Source organism: Aulonocara stuartgranti (assembly GCF_965226115.1).
Source record: "Aulonocara stuartgranti genome assembly, chromosome: 12".
Lineage (NCBI taxonomy): Eukaryota > Metazoa > Chordata > Actinopteri > Cichliformes > Cichlidae > Aulonocara > Aulonocara stuartgranti.
Genome location: NC_138948.1, coordinates 33869700 through 33884797, shown reverse-complemented (window position 1 = coordinate 33884797; position 15098 = coordinate 33869700). Strand labels below are relative to the sequence as shown.

General features: G+C 41.6%; 1 protein-coding gene across 1 annotated transcript in view; it reads left to right on the top strand.

Annotated features, from left to right (window-relative positions):
- The window catches only part of npffr1l2 (neuropeptide FF receptor 1 like 2), a 107534-nt gene that overhangs the window by 25064 nt on the left and 67372 nt on the right, over window positions 1-15098 (top strand). Inside the window, exon 2 of the mRNA XM_082555968.1 lies at window positions 13509-13603. The gene's annotated coding sequence lies outside the window, so the exon portion shown is untranslated. The remainder of the gene's footprint in view (window positions 1-13508; window positions 13604-15098) is intronic.

Here is a 15098-nt window from a genome sequence, read left to right as displayed (position 1 = left end):
ACACCTCAACATGTGAACTTGAAGCCTTTTCACACAGTGGCTTTAAATCCACCAAATACTGCTTAATTTGAGAAAGATTTTCATTGTGTTGCATGAGCGCTTTCATTTTTTGTATTAGTCCTTTCATTTTATTGACATATATTTTGCATTCATTTTGTAATTTTTCGATTTTATTCAACAATGCCTTTCCAGTCATTTTTCTTTCTCTCTTTCCCCCCCAAATCATTAGAGGAACAATCATCACCACCTGTTTGACTCATGATTTTCCCGTTTGTTTGTTCGATTTTTTTATTTATTTGTTTTAATCTTCAGTGATCATCCATTAAAACATATCCACTGGAAGCCACAATAGACTTTGACCATAAAATCCTTTCAACGTAACGGCACTTTAATTGTCCATTTGAACGTCATCCAAGCAGCATAATTAATAAGACGCAGCGCAGACATCATTCCAAGAGCGCAGCCAAAAACGTTGCACATTTAACCAACATTCATTCCATTCAGTGTCTCCTCTTGAACATCTCAGCGCTAATGCAATGTGGCTTCCTTTTCCACAACCAGACATGCACAGGTATTCTTACCTGCGCTCCTCCTCAGAATTGCGTCAGGTGTGTCGGTGCTGCTGGGCTCACTCATTCAGATGCGCTGCACTTACTTGGCGTCTTTCAGGTTCCTTGATCTGATTTCTTTGATCCTGCTTGCGGCTTGCTTCTCCAGAATGCCGTTTTTTTGTTGACTAAAGATGTAGTGACTTCCACAGTCGCTAGAGGCCGGGGATGGAGCCTGCCTATTTGCCTGACGCGCTGTCAACTTTACGCAATAATGCGAGAGGTGGAATTGTTTGCTTGTTTATTAAAGTGCTTTGAGAGTTTACAGAGTAATGTCATCGGCTCCTGATTCAGACTCTTACAACGTCACAGGCTCTAATATAACGAAGCGAAACATGTTGTGCAGCGGTCAACAAAAACTACGGCTACCCAGCCCTCCTCTCTGTCAAAATCAAAACCAGCGAATGACAGACTGACAACGCCCATTTATGTCACCGCTATCACCCACGTGACTCCCATAACAACCAAACAAATAAAAAACCCAGTGATCATCAAAATTCAATACATTCAATTATGGCTCCTACAGCTACTATCTCATCAACTTTTCTGAAAATTACTTTTTCATCTTAGTAGCTCCCACCAGAAATGCCAGCAGAGGAGGCGAGGAAGCAGCACTGCTACTGTTGTATTCTTTGGTCTCAGGTGTAACAACGATTTAAACAGTAAATTTACAGCATGTGACAAATACACTTTTTTTCTTTTAATCTCACAGAAAAATGGTGAAGGGCAGAATATTTAATATTCAAACAAAAAAAAAATAGAACAATAAAAAGAAGACTATATCCATATATACACTGAAACTTAAAGATGAAGAATTGAGTGGGAAGTAACCGCAAGAGTGTGAAGCAGCTCTAACAACACCTGTGGTGTACAAGAACAACTTAATTGCTTGACAGATGTGTTTCAGCTTGTGGCTTTCATCCGGGTTATCATCATCATCATCAGTAACAGGATTAGGAATCAGTACTATGTCAGCGGGACAGCTCTTGCTGCAAGATTCAAGGTCAGCTGTTTGGTGTTTGGCTCTAGACAAAGGAAAGAAGTGAAGGAAACCTGGTGGATAGTCAGCGCGATGAAGAGAATACCGGGAGACTAGGGACCCAGCAAAGAGAGGTGGCAAAGGAAGAGGTTTATAGTGGGATGTGAGTTATGTGCGACAATCGTCCGTCTTAAACTTCCTCCATCTAACCACCGCCTTCTGATTAAGCAGCCCGTTGTAAGATGTAGTCCACCAGTGCACCTTCCCCCACTCTTATGCCGCCCCATGTCTGAAGTACACCCTCTTCTTGCAGAGGAGCACTTTTCTAGCGTGTAGTGTAGTGTAGCTTACACTTTTTGGCCCTGTCAAAAAAACAAAAACAAAAAAACAACAAAAAACATTTATTTGGGGGTTTTATTACATGGCTTTTTGCGGACTTGGGAAATGTATTGTAGTGGACTATATCATTATTATTTTTAGTGTTATTCATTTGTTATTTATTCAAAAGTCTGCATTCATTCTTTCATTACGCCGCAGCGATACCACTGAAGTTTAAGTCTCCAATGAAAGGCAATAAACTAATTTGATCTTATCTTTGCCACTAACTTGCAGCGTTAAAATGTATTTACACTTTATATAAAATCCATTTGCTGTCTGCCTTTTCATCGGAAGGTCGTGAGGATCTGTTGGAACTATTTGCCACGTTTGCTTATATAAACCGGGTTTAACATATAAATGGACCTCGTGGCTTGAGACACTCAGTGTGCTGCTCACCGCGGCACACATCGCTGTCTCTGTTGCGCGCAGTCAGTCGGACTGGAGTACGTGGCTGCAGACCGCCGGTAACTTCCTATGAACTGTAGACGGACTTCTAAATTGTGACTGTTTTTCTGAAGGAACATTACTGATGGGTCTTTATTAAAACTATGTAAACAGTTAGATGTCTGAGCGCCGCGCGCTACGCTGAGGACCTCTGTCGCTTCTCCTCTACTATTGACTCTTTTTCCAGCAGTGGAGCCGGACACCACAGAGGTAGGTTTTCATTTTCACATATTTTACTTTCACCTCAGTGCCAAGAAAAGCAAGGGGGTTGGGGGATAACATCCCCTGTATCCAGTGGCGGTCCTAGCCTGTTTGGCGCCCTGGGCGCACACTCCCTCGCCCCCCCCCCCCCCCCCCCCCCCCACCCAACACACACACACACACACACACACACACACACACACACACACACACACACACACACAAAACATATTATGGATTGTACATTAACATAAAACTGTTGTCGGAACCATACTGAATTTCACCAGAGAAACACACACACATATGAAGAGAGAGAGAGTATGCATAGAATGCAAACAGCTACCAAACAGCCATCATAATTCATCATACAATGAGAACAGAACAAATCAACAATTGACAATGACTAAATAATATTAAAATATGTAACATAATGTATTGTTTGGAGTTTAGTCTGTTACTATTTTTTTACCATTTCTTCTTGGAGCAACTGTAACCCACGTAATTTCCTTAGGGATTAATAAAGTATTCTGATTCTGATTGTTTCAGGATGACCTGCCATTATCCAAACACACATCTGCTTACCTGCATCTTTTGCTCGTTTCTCCTCCTCTTCTTTTCTCTTTTTTCTAAACTGAAGACATGATGGCTTTGAACTTTTCTTGTCCATCTTCCATTGGTTTTAATTTTGCACTCCAGTATGAACACCCATCCCCCAACTCAGGGATCACCACAACATAACCTAATAAACATACACCTTAGTTCACTTTGTCTAGGGTTTATTTCTGAGATTTCGCACAACCCAGGATTCAAATCATGAATACATAATGGGCTTGGATTTACATCATTATGAATGAAATGCGCTCTATTTGGAAGCAGCAGGGCTCTCCTCCCCTTTCGACGGGTTGTGTGTGAGACTTTAAATAATCAAACTGTAAATTATAAATTTTCAATTGTTATTGATCCCTTTACCCCGAGTCCTAAAGTGTATATTTATTTTCTTACTCTTCTTATATATATATATATTGTTTGTTTACTTGCACTGCTGTAACTGGAGCCTCGCCGTCTCGTCTCTCTATATTCTGGACTGTAGCGGAGATGACAATAAAGTTTTACTTTGACTTCAGCAGCAAGCAGGCCGAGGGCTCTCGCGCTCACTTTTCACGTATAGAATTTCGAAAAAACATCGGCGCAAATTATAAATCTGTATCATAATGTCTGGTGTTTTCGTGTTTGTTAGTTTGTCTTTATTTTGTTTTATTTTGCGAGCTGGTTATTAGATGCTGCTCCAGCCAGCCAGAGAATCCCCTCGCCGCCCCGCCCTCTCCTCCCTGTGCCGCAAGCAGCAGGCGCACCTCGCAAACGGAGGGCGCCCTTACTCCCAGCAAATGGGCGATAGAAAACCGATCGGTGACAATGCCATTCCCAATATGCGCTGGCTGATGTCGAGGCTGTTAGCAGAGACGGGTCTTCCAGCGGAATCTGCATGAATATTGAAGATACTTATATTGTCTAGACGGAGGAATAATCACACGTGGGGCATCGGCTTTTCACCGGAACAACACTTAGTTTTTATTATTGAACTCTCGCGTGCACTCTGCAGCATAACAGGAAGCATCCTTTCAAAATAAAATCACAACAGATGACAACGAGGGCATACCTATTAACTAGCTCAACACCCCCACTTGCACTCACGTTGTCAGCTTTACATGCATTCCAAAAGAAACAGTTTTTCTTTACTATTTGTTTACACTCCAAACATATATTTCTCAAACTTCAATAACTTCCCCTTTGTTGCTGGCTTTGTCATAACATCGGCCACCATCAGACCTGTCGGACAATACTCCAATATCAAATTTCCAGCATTAACTGTTGATCTCACAAAATGATATTTGATATCGATATGCTTACACCTCTGTCTGTTAACAGGATTCTTTGCCAATGCAATAGTCCCTTGATTGTCCTCAAAAATCTTTGGCGGTCTCTTTTGATGCTCATACATGCTTTGCAACAGTTGTGTCAAGTACAAACATTCTTGTGTTGTTGCTGCCAAAGCTATGTACTCTGCTTCACAAGTTGACAAGGCAACAGTTGGCTGCTTCTTTGTTCGCCATGACACCAAAGTACCTCCTTCATTCAGGCTTACGCAGTAACCTGTAGTACTCCTCCTGTCAGTCACATCCGCAGCCCAGTCTGAGTCACTGTGACCTTGTACTCTCAAATCTTTGTCACTTTTCCTGTAGCACAATGTCTTGTCTTTTGATTGTTTCAGGTACCTTAGAACATGTTTCACAGTAGTCCAATGTTCCACAGCTGGTTCTTTGAAGTGCTGTGACAGCTTACTTACAACAAAACTCAAATCTGGTCGTGTGCAAGAGGTCAAGTAAATAAGGCTACCTACTGCCTCTCTGTACATTCTGACATTGTTCATTTTCTCAGCATCATCATTGTAGTTCAACCTTTGTTCACAAGGAGTTGATCTTGGTTTACAGTCTTGCATTTGAAATCTTTCCAGTATGTTTTCTACATATCTCTCTTGTAACATTTTTACACAATCTTGGGTTTGCTCAAAATCAATACCAAGAAAATGTTTGAGTTACCCCATATCTTTCATTTTGAATCTTGCAGTTAGCATTTCCTTCACAGTTTTCAAAACCCTTTCATCACTGGCTGCAATAATAATATCATCAACCCATATGATCATGATCACTTTTTCTTTTCCTGTTTTCCTTGTGTAAACACAATGATCTACAGGACTCTGCATGAAACCGTTCTCTATCAAATAGTCATGTAATGTCCTGTTCCAGTTTCGGCCTGACTGTTTAAGCCCATAAAGTGACTTTTCCAGCTTGTAGACCAGTTTCTCATCTGTTTTTCCTTTTACTTCATAGCCTTCTGGCTGCTCAACATACACTTCAAAATCTATTGGTGCATGCAAGTATGCGGTTTTTACATCCATCTGATGCAAAATCAGGTTCTCTTGTATTGCACACTGCATCAATACTCTTATGCTTGTCAGGTTAGCAGTCGGAGAAAAAGTTTCATCATAGTCTATCCCAAAACACTGGTTGTAACCTTTAGCTACGTACCGTGCTTTATATTTTTCTGATCCATCACCACTGTTTTTCTTCACATATACCCATCTACCCCCCACTGCTTTCTTTCCCTCAGGTAAGATTGTTAGGGTAAAGGTGTTGTTCTCTTTTAAGGATTGCATTTCTTCATCCATAGCTGCTTTCCACTCTCTAGAGTTGGGTGACCTTGCAGCTTCACTGAATGTCACGGGTGAGTTACTTATCAGTCTGTAACAGTAGTCTATGTTAGTCAGCACTTGATCATCAATGTCTTCTCCTGACTCATATTCATTTAGATAATCTGGTTTCTTTCTTGTTCTAGAAGGATACCTTCTGGAGTTTTCAGTCTCATCACTAAGTGGCATCTGACTGTTCACTTCTGGTTGGTTGTCAGTATCTGGTTCCTGTGAACTGGTACTGGGGCTTTCCCTGTTCACGTTTGGTCTCTCCCTCACCTGTATGTCTTCATCCTCAGATGTCGTATCAGTTTGTGTTTGCTTTTCCTCATTGTGTTTGGTTACAAACTTAACCAGCCTAAACTTTTGCACTTTGGCGCTGTCTGGGAAATAAACCTTGTATGCTGGACTGTTTTTGTCGTAGCCTACAAAAATCCCTTTTGTACACTTAGAATCCAGCTTACCCTTGTTTTGCTTGTAAGCATAACACTCACACCCAAACTTTCGCATTCTGGATAGATTGGGCTTCCGCCCAGTCAGCAAAAAGTAAGGTGTCTGCCCTGTCCGGTTGTTAAAGCATCTGTTTCTCACGATAGCCGCTGTTTGAACTGCATACGTCCATAATTCCTTTGGTATGGCACTCTCAATAAGCATGCACCTCCCCATATCAAAAAGTGTTCTCCAGCCACGTTCTGCTGTACCATTCTGGTGAGGGGAATATGGGGCTGAAGTTTCATGTCTTATTCCATGTTTGTTTAACAATACCTGGTAACTCTTTGCCATGAACTCTGTGCCGTTGTCTGACCTGATACACTTTACCTTCCCGAGTGGGGCTGTATCGGCCAAAAAGATTTCAGTTGCTTGCATTGTTTCACTTTTGTTTTTGAGAAAATATACAAATACTGCACCGGAAAAGTCATCGGTAAACAATAATGCATATCTGTGTCCATCTCGTGATTCTGGATCTATCGGCCCTGCTAGATCCGTATGTACCAGCTCGAGAGGTTTCTCAGCTCTCCTGTCAGGGTTTCTATTCCTAGTCTGGACAAATTTTCCCTGAATACACACCTCACAGTTCAAACTTTCTTTGTCAGTTTTCCCTTTGATTTTCATACCTTCAACCACATTTTGTAGCTTCAGAATGTCACTATGATTGCAATGTCCCAAAATTTCATGCCATGTCTGCACATCAAAACAATTATTACACTTATCATCGTACTCACTTACAGTCTCAAGGTAATAAAGTCTGTTGTGCTCATGGATGTGAAACTTTGTACCGTCTCTGTGTTGAAGGACGTTCCTTCCATTCTTAAAGATGATAGTGGCTCCGTTCGTGGTGGCCGCTCTCACAGAGAAGATATTCTGTGGAAATGAGGGAATGCATAGGGCGTCTTTCAGTGTTGTTTTACACTGTCTCCCTCTGCTGTCAATCAAGCACACCTCTGCATCTCCTCTGCCTTCAGCCACTCCTTTACACCTGGTGCCATCAGCTAATTCCACACAGTGCGTTCCCGGCTGGAAGTCGTCATTAAATTTCTTGAACGCTGTTTTATCATTCAGGATGTGTGATGTTGCGCCAGTATCCACCATTAGGCCTTTGGTCCTGATGTCTTGTGGCTGTTGAGGTGCCGCGTAGTCATCGCTCATCCGGAAGACATAGGTGTCGTCGCTCTCTGCGTTGTCGCCCTCCTCCGAGGCTATGCGTGCTTCATCATTCCGTTGTCGTCTCCTGCAAGTCGACTCTCGATGGGTGTTGCTCCTACAGTGACCGCACCACTGTCTGTAGCGGCATGCTCTGGCCTTGTGTCCCCGTTGGCCACACTTAAAACAGACTATGTCTGACATGTCTCTCCTGTGGTCATTAGCAGCTGCTGCGGGTCTCACGCTGGGTTGCACTCTCGCCTTCATGATGTTATCCTCTTGTTCCATTAAGCGCATTTTCTCAGTGTCCTCATAGCTGCGGAGTTTCGTTTTAAATTCCGCAAACTTGATTTCTGATTCACTTTGCGTAATGTGAACGGATAAAGGTTTAAATGTTTCTGGTAAACCTTTTAACACCATCGCTACAAGCAGACCATCACTAAGTGTCTCTCCAGCATTTCTCAGGGCTGTAATAAATGTCTCTGCGCGTATGATGTACTCCGTGACGCTCTCACTACTTGCTTTCTTCAGAGAAGTCAGTTCGGTATAAAGGCTGATAATTCTTGGTTTACCTTTTCCTGCATAATAGTCTCTTAAAATTTTCAGTGCCTCGCGTCCATCATCGGCAGCTTCTCTCATCACGAGCGACAAACTCTTATCATCCAGGAACTGTATTAACTCTGCATAGGCCTGGGCATTCTTATCTTCGTCATCCTCATCGTCGTCATCACTTTTCAATATTGTGTCTTTTAGACCTTGTAATCTAAGATGTCCCAAAAATTTTGTCTCCCACAGTTCATAATTCTTCTCATCTCCGTCAAAAACCAACCTTGCCCATCGGCCACTGGGTTCACCAGCACGCTTATTCATGGTGCTAACTTAGCACGCTAGCCCTCACCGAACACGCTGTACTTTGCAACTTTTCTGGTGGTAAACTTTCCCCTGGCGTAGCTTCAATGTTTTCCTGGGCCCATAACCTGTTAGCAGAGACGGGTCTTCCAGCGGAATCTGCATGAATATTGAAGATACTTATATTGTCTAGACGGAGGAATAATCACACGTGGGGCATCGGCTTTTCACCGGAACAACACTTAGTTTTTATTATTGAACTCTCGCGTGCACTCTGCAGCATAACAGGAAGCATCCTTTCAAAATAAAATCACAACAGATGACAACGAGGGCATACCTATTAACTAGCTCAACAGAGGCAGCATGAGTACGAGCAATTTTTTTATTTTTTGCCCATGCACGTGATGCCGCCCCGGGCAACCGCCCGTGTCGCCCGTATCAAAAACTGCTACTGCCTGTATCTGTTTCCTTCGATGCGCTTAAGAAAAACGCTAAAGAAGAAGAAGAGGAGAAAAAAAAAAAAAGCAGTTTGTTAAACTTATTCAAACGTGAGCTTTTCAGAAGCCTTCAAACACTGCATCAAATGATTTAATACAAACTCTTTACCTTTCATCTATCTCGTTATTAAAGTTGGTGGTGCGATTTAAAGGGACCTGGTTGGTGCTTTTTTTATTTTTATTTATATAAATAAGTCGAGCTGCAGCAGGCTTGTTGTGCATGCTCTTCGATGATGAATTTAGGACAGTCAGAGAGAAATTTTCTTGCTTTTGGTGTGTGTTTAGTACAGTACAGGAGATTTAAGAGGAAAAAACATGGAATGCGAAGTTACATGGTGGCTTTTAAGTTATCTTAAGTAATACACTACGAGCCTTTGTATGCAAAGAATAACAGTCTTGTTGATCTGATAGGTGGAGGTTCTCGGATTCACTGCCTCACCTTTTAAAAATAATAAGCATAGACGTACCAAAGGAACTGAAGGTGTTCGATGTTACACCAGCACCTCCAGTTTGCTGGTTTGGAGTGCAGGTAGGACCTCATGTATGAATGAATAAATAAATAAATAAGAAAAAAGAAGCCTGTGGGGCGCTGACATTTGCAAGGACTGAAATATGGAAGCACGGATTGCCAAATACAAACAAAATTACTAAGGATTCCAGACAGCATCAGTCTGGGTAAAGATGTCAGTTGACCAGTTTTAGTTAAGTATTAGGATTTTTCTTCATACTAAAAATCGAATGTCAGACATAATGTAGCCAAACCACCTCAAGTTTTGCTGCTTCAGACTGAACAAGTTAGTGGCAGTCTTTCATCTCCTTCAATCAGTGTGTTCTGTGTCACTGTACCCATGCTAGCTTCTGCTGTACATCTCTCCATGCAGTACTTCTGGTGTGCTGTTTTGTCAGGGCTCTGTGTGCAGGCGGATGGAGAGGAGGATCCAAATGCAAGACTCGGACACTGAATACAACTCAAAACCTCAGCCTGATTGCTGGCATGAAGACCAAACATGACGTGAACACTGAGAACAGAAACACACAGGCATAATGTGATGGTACAACGCGACACTGAGCACAGGAAAACACAGGGCTAATATACACAGGGTGGTAATCAGGGAATGGGTAACAGGAGGGAGACACAGCTGGGAGAAATTGGACTAACGAGACAGGGGAGCAGTAGAACTGAACACACTCACATGAGACACAGACCTTCACAAAAAGAACAGGAAACAAGAAACCACTAAACAAAGACGCAGACAGAATATAACACATGCAACTCAAACAATACATGAAACAATAAATCCTTAAGCACGGATAAACAGAAACATGGAGCTCTAATAATAATAATCATCATCATAGCATCAGAGAAACAAAACAGTCATTCAAAAATAAACCAAAATGCTGGGTCGAACCTGACTCAGAACCGTGACATGTTTTTTGTCTTTTTCCACAATCTATAGTTGAGTGGCCAATTCAGAGGTACTTAAAACTGTCCAGCATACTGCATTCACAGTATATTATGTACTCAAGAAACGCAAGTGCATGCATGCTTTCACGAACCTGGCATGTTGGAATAATTGGATGATGACTCGGACTGAGCAGCATTTCTTCACAAGTGAAGGGCAAAACTTCTAAAACAGGCAATTACCCGCTTCCCTCGTGTCTGTAGCACACGTTCTTTAGTAGTTTCTTTTCTACATCTAGATTTCTCTGTGAGCTTTGTGCTTTTTCAAAAAGAGAAAAGTGAAATATAAACTGACTTTGGCAGAATTGTAACAGTAAGTGTCCTTTATCAAGAGTTCAAGACGTATTTCTGTAGCAGTCGTGGGCAGAGATGGGCAGTAACGCGTTACTGTAATCCCATTACTTTTTTCAAGTAATGAGTAAAGTAAGGGATTACTATTGCAAAAACGGTAATTGGATTACTGTTACTTTCCCGTAGGAACGCTGCGTTACTGCGTTACTCAAACGGTGATGTTTTTGCAAGAATGTCTCATGACAGTGACCTAAGCAAGTGCGACGTTTGTGACAACAGCTGTCTGCAGATCAACAGTGGATAATATATCGAGTGCGGGAGAGAGTATGAGGTGCAGCATTTAAAGCGTGGAAGTACTGACCTTACTTTGAGTTTGATTCCATAAAAAGTGACAAAAACATTAGTGTCCGTTGTGCGTGGGAAGACAACTTATTTTTACAGCGAAAAAAAAATTCTTCCACTCACCGCCGCGGCACACCTGCACCAGGGTAAACCTCCGCCTACCCTACTCCTGCTTTACAGGTGAAAATAGAGCAAAAGGACCGCTGAGTCTTTGATTTTATTTATTTTCTGTTGTGTTTTACTTGCATCTATTTGAAAGAGTGAGTGTAAACACAAAAAAGAAAAAAGAATTATGTGCTGGAATGTGCAGAAAATAGGTTTAAATATTAAACAAATTTCTTCCAGTCAGAGAATGGTGCATATAATTAAATTTTTGCTTGATGCATAAAGTTAAAAGATTAAAACTAATAAAACAAGTTTTAAAAAGGGACTTTTCCATTTGATTACATTTTGTATGATGGATTATGCAGAAAAAGTAGAATTGGGCTGAAAGATCTATCACTTTATCACCTATTCAGGTTGTAAATCGTGTTTTTAAAAAGTAACTAAGTAACTAAGTAATTAATTACTTTTGAAAATAAGTAATCAGTAAAGTAATGGGATTACTTTTTTGGGGAAGTAATCAGTAATTAGTTACTGATTACTTTTTTCAAGTAACTTGACCAACACTGGTCTTGGGCTGCAAGGATGGTGTTTTTCACTGAACATCAACATTGTTGTCTGGATGACCTGCTCCTCTTCAGCAGAAGTAAGACCAGCAGCTGCATTAAATGGATCTTGGGGAGAATTTTTTGAAAGGATGCTCTCAAGGGAACGTTTTGTTCTCTAAGGCGTGCAATCACTGATCGCTCTGAAATCACTGGTATTAGTATATTCACTAAAATGCTCACAGGAATCAGCATTCCCTTCATCAAGGCGACTTGATGAAGGGAATGCTGAGTACATAAATATCAAGTTTTTGAGTGAATGCACTGATCTTGTTTGATCCAGTTGAACAAAAGAGGCTTTGTCACATGTCATGGTTTTTTTGGCTTCTTTTTCTTCTTCATTTTTGCAGATGATTAATTTATTCCTTATTTCTTGTTTGTCTCCAAAGCGTTGCCCATTTTTTCTTTTCATCGCTGTCAAATATCTCTTTATTGTGTCTGCTTTTCATTCATGGTGTGAATGTCTTTGTTTTGATAAGTAAATTATTCAGAAGTTAAATATTAGTGTCACTACATTCAGTCATTCACACACACATTCACACTGGTGATGGCAAGCTACATTGTAGCTACAGCTGCCCTGGGGCGCACTGACAGAGGTGAGGCTGCTGGACACTGGTGCCACCGGACCCTCTGACCACCACATAGGGTTAGTATCTTGCCCAAGGATATTTGGCATGCAGCCTGGAGCAGCCTGAGATTGAACCACCGACCTTCTGGTTAGTGGCTGACCTGAGCTACAACAACCCCAATAAATAGCTACAATAAGGAGGAAATCAATTCTAGTCTTTTAACTGTTTTTCTGTCAGTTTTTCCAGTATTCTTACCGACATTAACATTTGTTTTCTAGAACATTTTCAGTTAACATTTTTGTGTAATTTTACTCATTTAACACTTAAAGTCTAAGTTCCAGGAGCTGTCATGATGGCTTTCTTTGTTTTGCTACTGTAGTAGGAAAAACAGACGAACTGTCAGAATCAGAATCAGAAAGGGTCAAAATTGCACTTGTTTGCTAAAAAGAAAAGAAGTCGGGTAAAGGTTACCTTTGCAGGAAAGAACATAAATGCAGGCTCCTAAAGCTGCTGTCTTACTGGGGAGGCTGGAAGCTGGTGACTCAAAAAATTGAGGATAAAAGGAAAACCAGTGGCACCATGTTATTTTACACTATTTAGCTGTTTATCTCTACTTCCCTCTGGTCAACTTAAAGTGGAATGATGGCTTCTTAAAAATAGTCACTGCAGGCTGTGGAGGGGAATGAACTGCACGTATCGTGTTTGCCTAGAAGCCTGTCAGCTTCCAGTCGGCCCAGAGAGGAATACTGATGTACATTTTAGGAGAACCGGCAGCACAATACTAATAGCCCAGACAACTAATTAGTAACGAATTACCAAGATACTCGTTGCCATGTTTTGTTAGTTACTGATGAGGTCATCAATAACAGCACAGTAATTATGGCAGCAGATTGGGGGGGGGAAACCCATATCAAGAATGATATTCTTGACTTTAGTCGACACATCAGACCTTTAAATAAAAACATCCCATCTTCCTGAAGACAGCTGCTGCACAACAAATGTTTAAACTGTAGCATCACTGTGTGTCTCTGAGCGCTGCTGACTGATCCTTCCTGTTTCCACTAATTAAAAGTTATGAATAATTAATGAAGCATGTGCCAATGGCAGAAATGCTTGTGTTACCTGAAGTTATGAAAAAAAGAACCGTGTTGTGAGTTCTTCCTCCTTCTTTAGAGTTACACTGATTTGACATGTTGGGAGATTATTGTCACAGCTGCTGTAGGTCCTGTTGCATGCAATGTTATGAGTGCAGGATAGACCTAAAGGCCTTCTCTCTTCTTTGGATCTTTTAAGGGCAGAAGAAGTCCAGCCAGTGAGACATTAACACAGAGAAAAACATCCTCCGTTGCGTAGCCCATGCAGTAGTCGTTACCAGGATCAAGTGCCAGGTGAGTAAATCTTTTAAAGCTCAGGCAGCGCAGCCCGTTGTCCCAGCAAAGCTCTCCATCTGTTCTTGCCACGCTCCCCAGTCAAAATCCATTGACTCCATTAGCTTAACTATTTGAGCTGCTACAAGAAGCTAAATCGTGCATTGGATTTTCACTTTGCCTGTAGCAGAAAACACTTCACAGATGATACCATCTCCCCAGTACTGCACTTTTTTTTGAAGCACCCTGTTGCATATGCCAGACTGCTTTTTATGTTCTTGTTTGCCCTGCCCTGCCCTGCCCGTCGGGCTGTCATAGGAAGGAAAAATATATGTCAATGCTTTTGCATTCTTTCGGAAATGTAAAGTAAGTAAGTAAGTAAAACTTTATTTATATAGCACCTTTCAAGATAAAAATCACAAAGTGCTTCACAGAAGCTAAAACATAAAAATAAAAATCAACTAAAAGCAAGTTTAAAAAGATGGGTTTTTAGCTGTTTTTTAAAAGCGACCACTGAGTCCACAGATCTCAGGCTCAAAGGGAGAGAGTTCCACAATCTGGGGGCCACAGTTCCAAAAGCTTTGTCGCCTTTTGTTTTCAGCCTCGTGTGCTGGACAGCAAGCAAGCCCTGGTCACATGACCAAGTAAAAACAAGGTCCAGTGTGTGTCCTTTGGTGTGTGTGGGACCAGACACATGCTGAGTAAAATGAAAAGAATCCATGACGCTAAGGAAACCTCTGGCAAAGAGGTCAGAGTCATCATCAACGTGTATATTAAAATCCCCGACTATAACCAGTCTGGACAGCTTCAAAGTCGAGGATAAAAAGTCACTGAACTCCTTTAAAAACATAGTGTTTAGGCCAGGTGGACGATACACTACAGCGCAGTAAAATGGATCTTTATTTCCAATTCTAACCAGCTGTAGTTCAAAGGATGAAAAATGTCCGACCAACACTGCGCGACAGTAAAACCGGCTTCCAAACACTGCAGCAACACCTCCTCCTTGACCCGACGTCCGAGGCTGGCTGATGAATGAGTACCCACTCGGACAGAGTTCAATGAAGGATGAAAAGTCACCATCGCGCTGCCAGGTTTCGGTTAGAAATAAGAAGTCCAGTTTCTTGGAAAGAATAAAATCGTTCAGCAGGAACGTTTTATTAGTCATTGATCGAGCGTTGAAAAGCGCCACTCTCAGCGAAGTAGAAGACATATTATTAACAGAAGCGGCCCGATTTAGGGGACGAAGAAACAGAGAGTTTGATCCGCGACGTTCATAAATTCCACTCACCGCGGGGATGGAAGGCCAAACAACAGGAGAGTCTGGATGAACACTCCTGAGGTAGCGCCGTCTCATAGATCCAGGCACAGTTAGTAGCTGGGTAATTATGTCATTGGCATCGGTGAGCCACTGTCAATATGTGACATATTGAAATCGTGTTTGAATTTGCGCTTGTTTTTTGCTTTCACTTTGCAATCGCGTGAACTGTGTATAGAGAGCGACAGCACTGATCTGTGA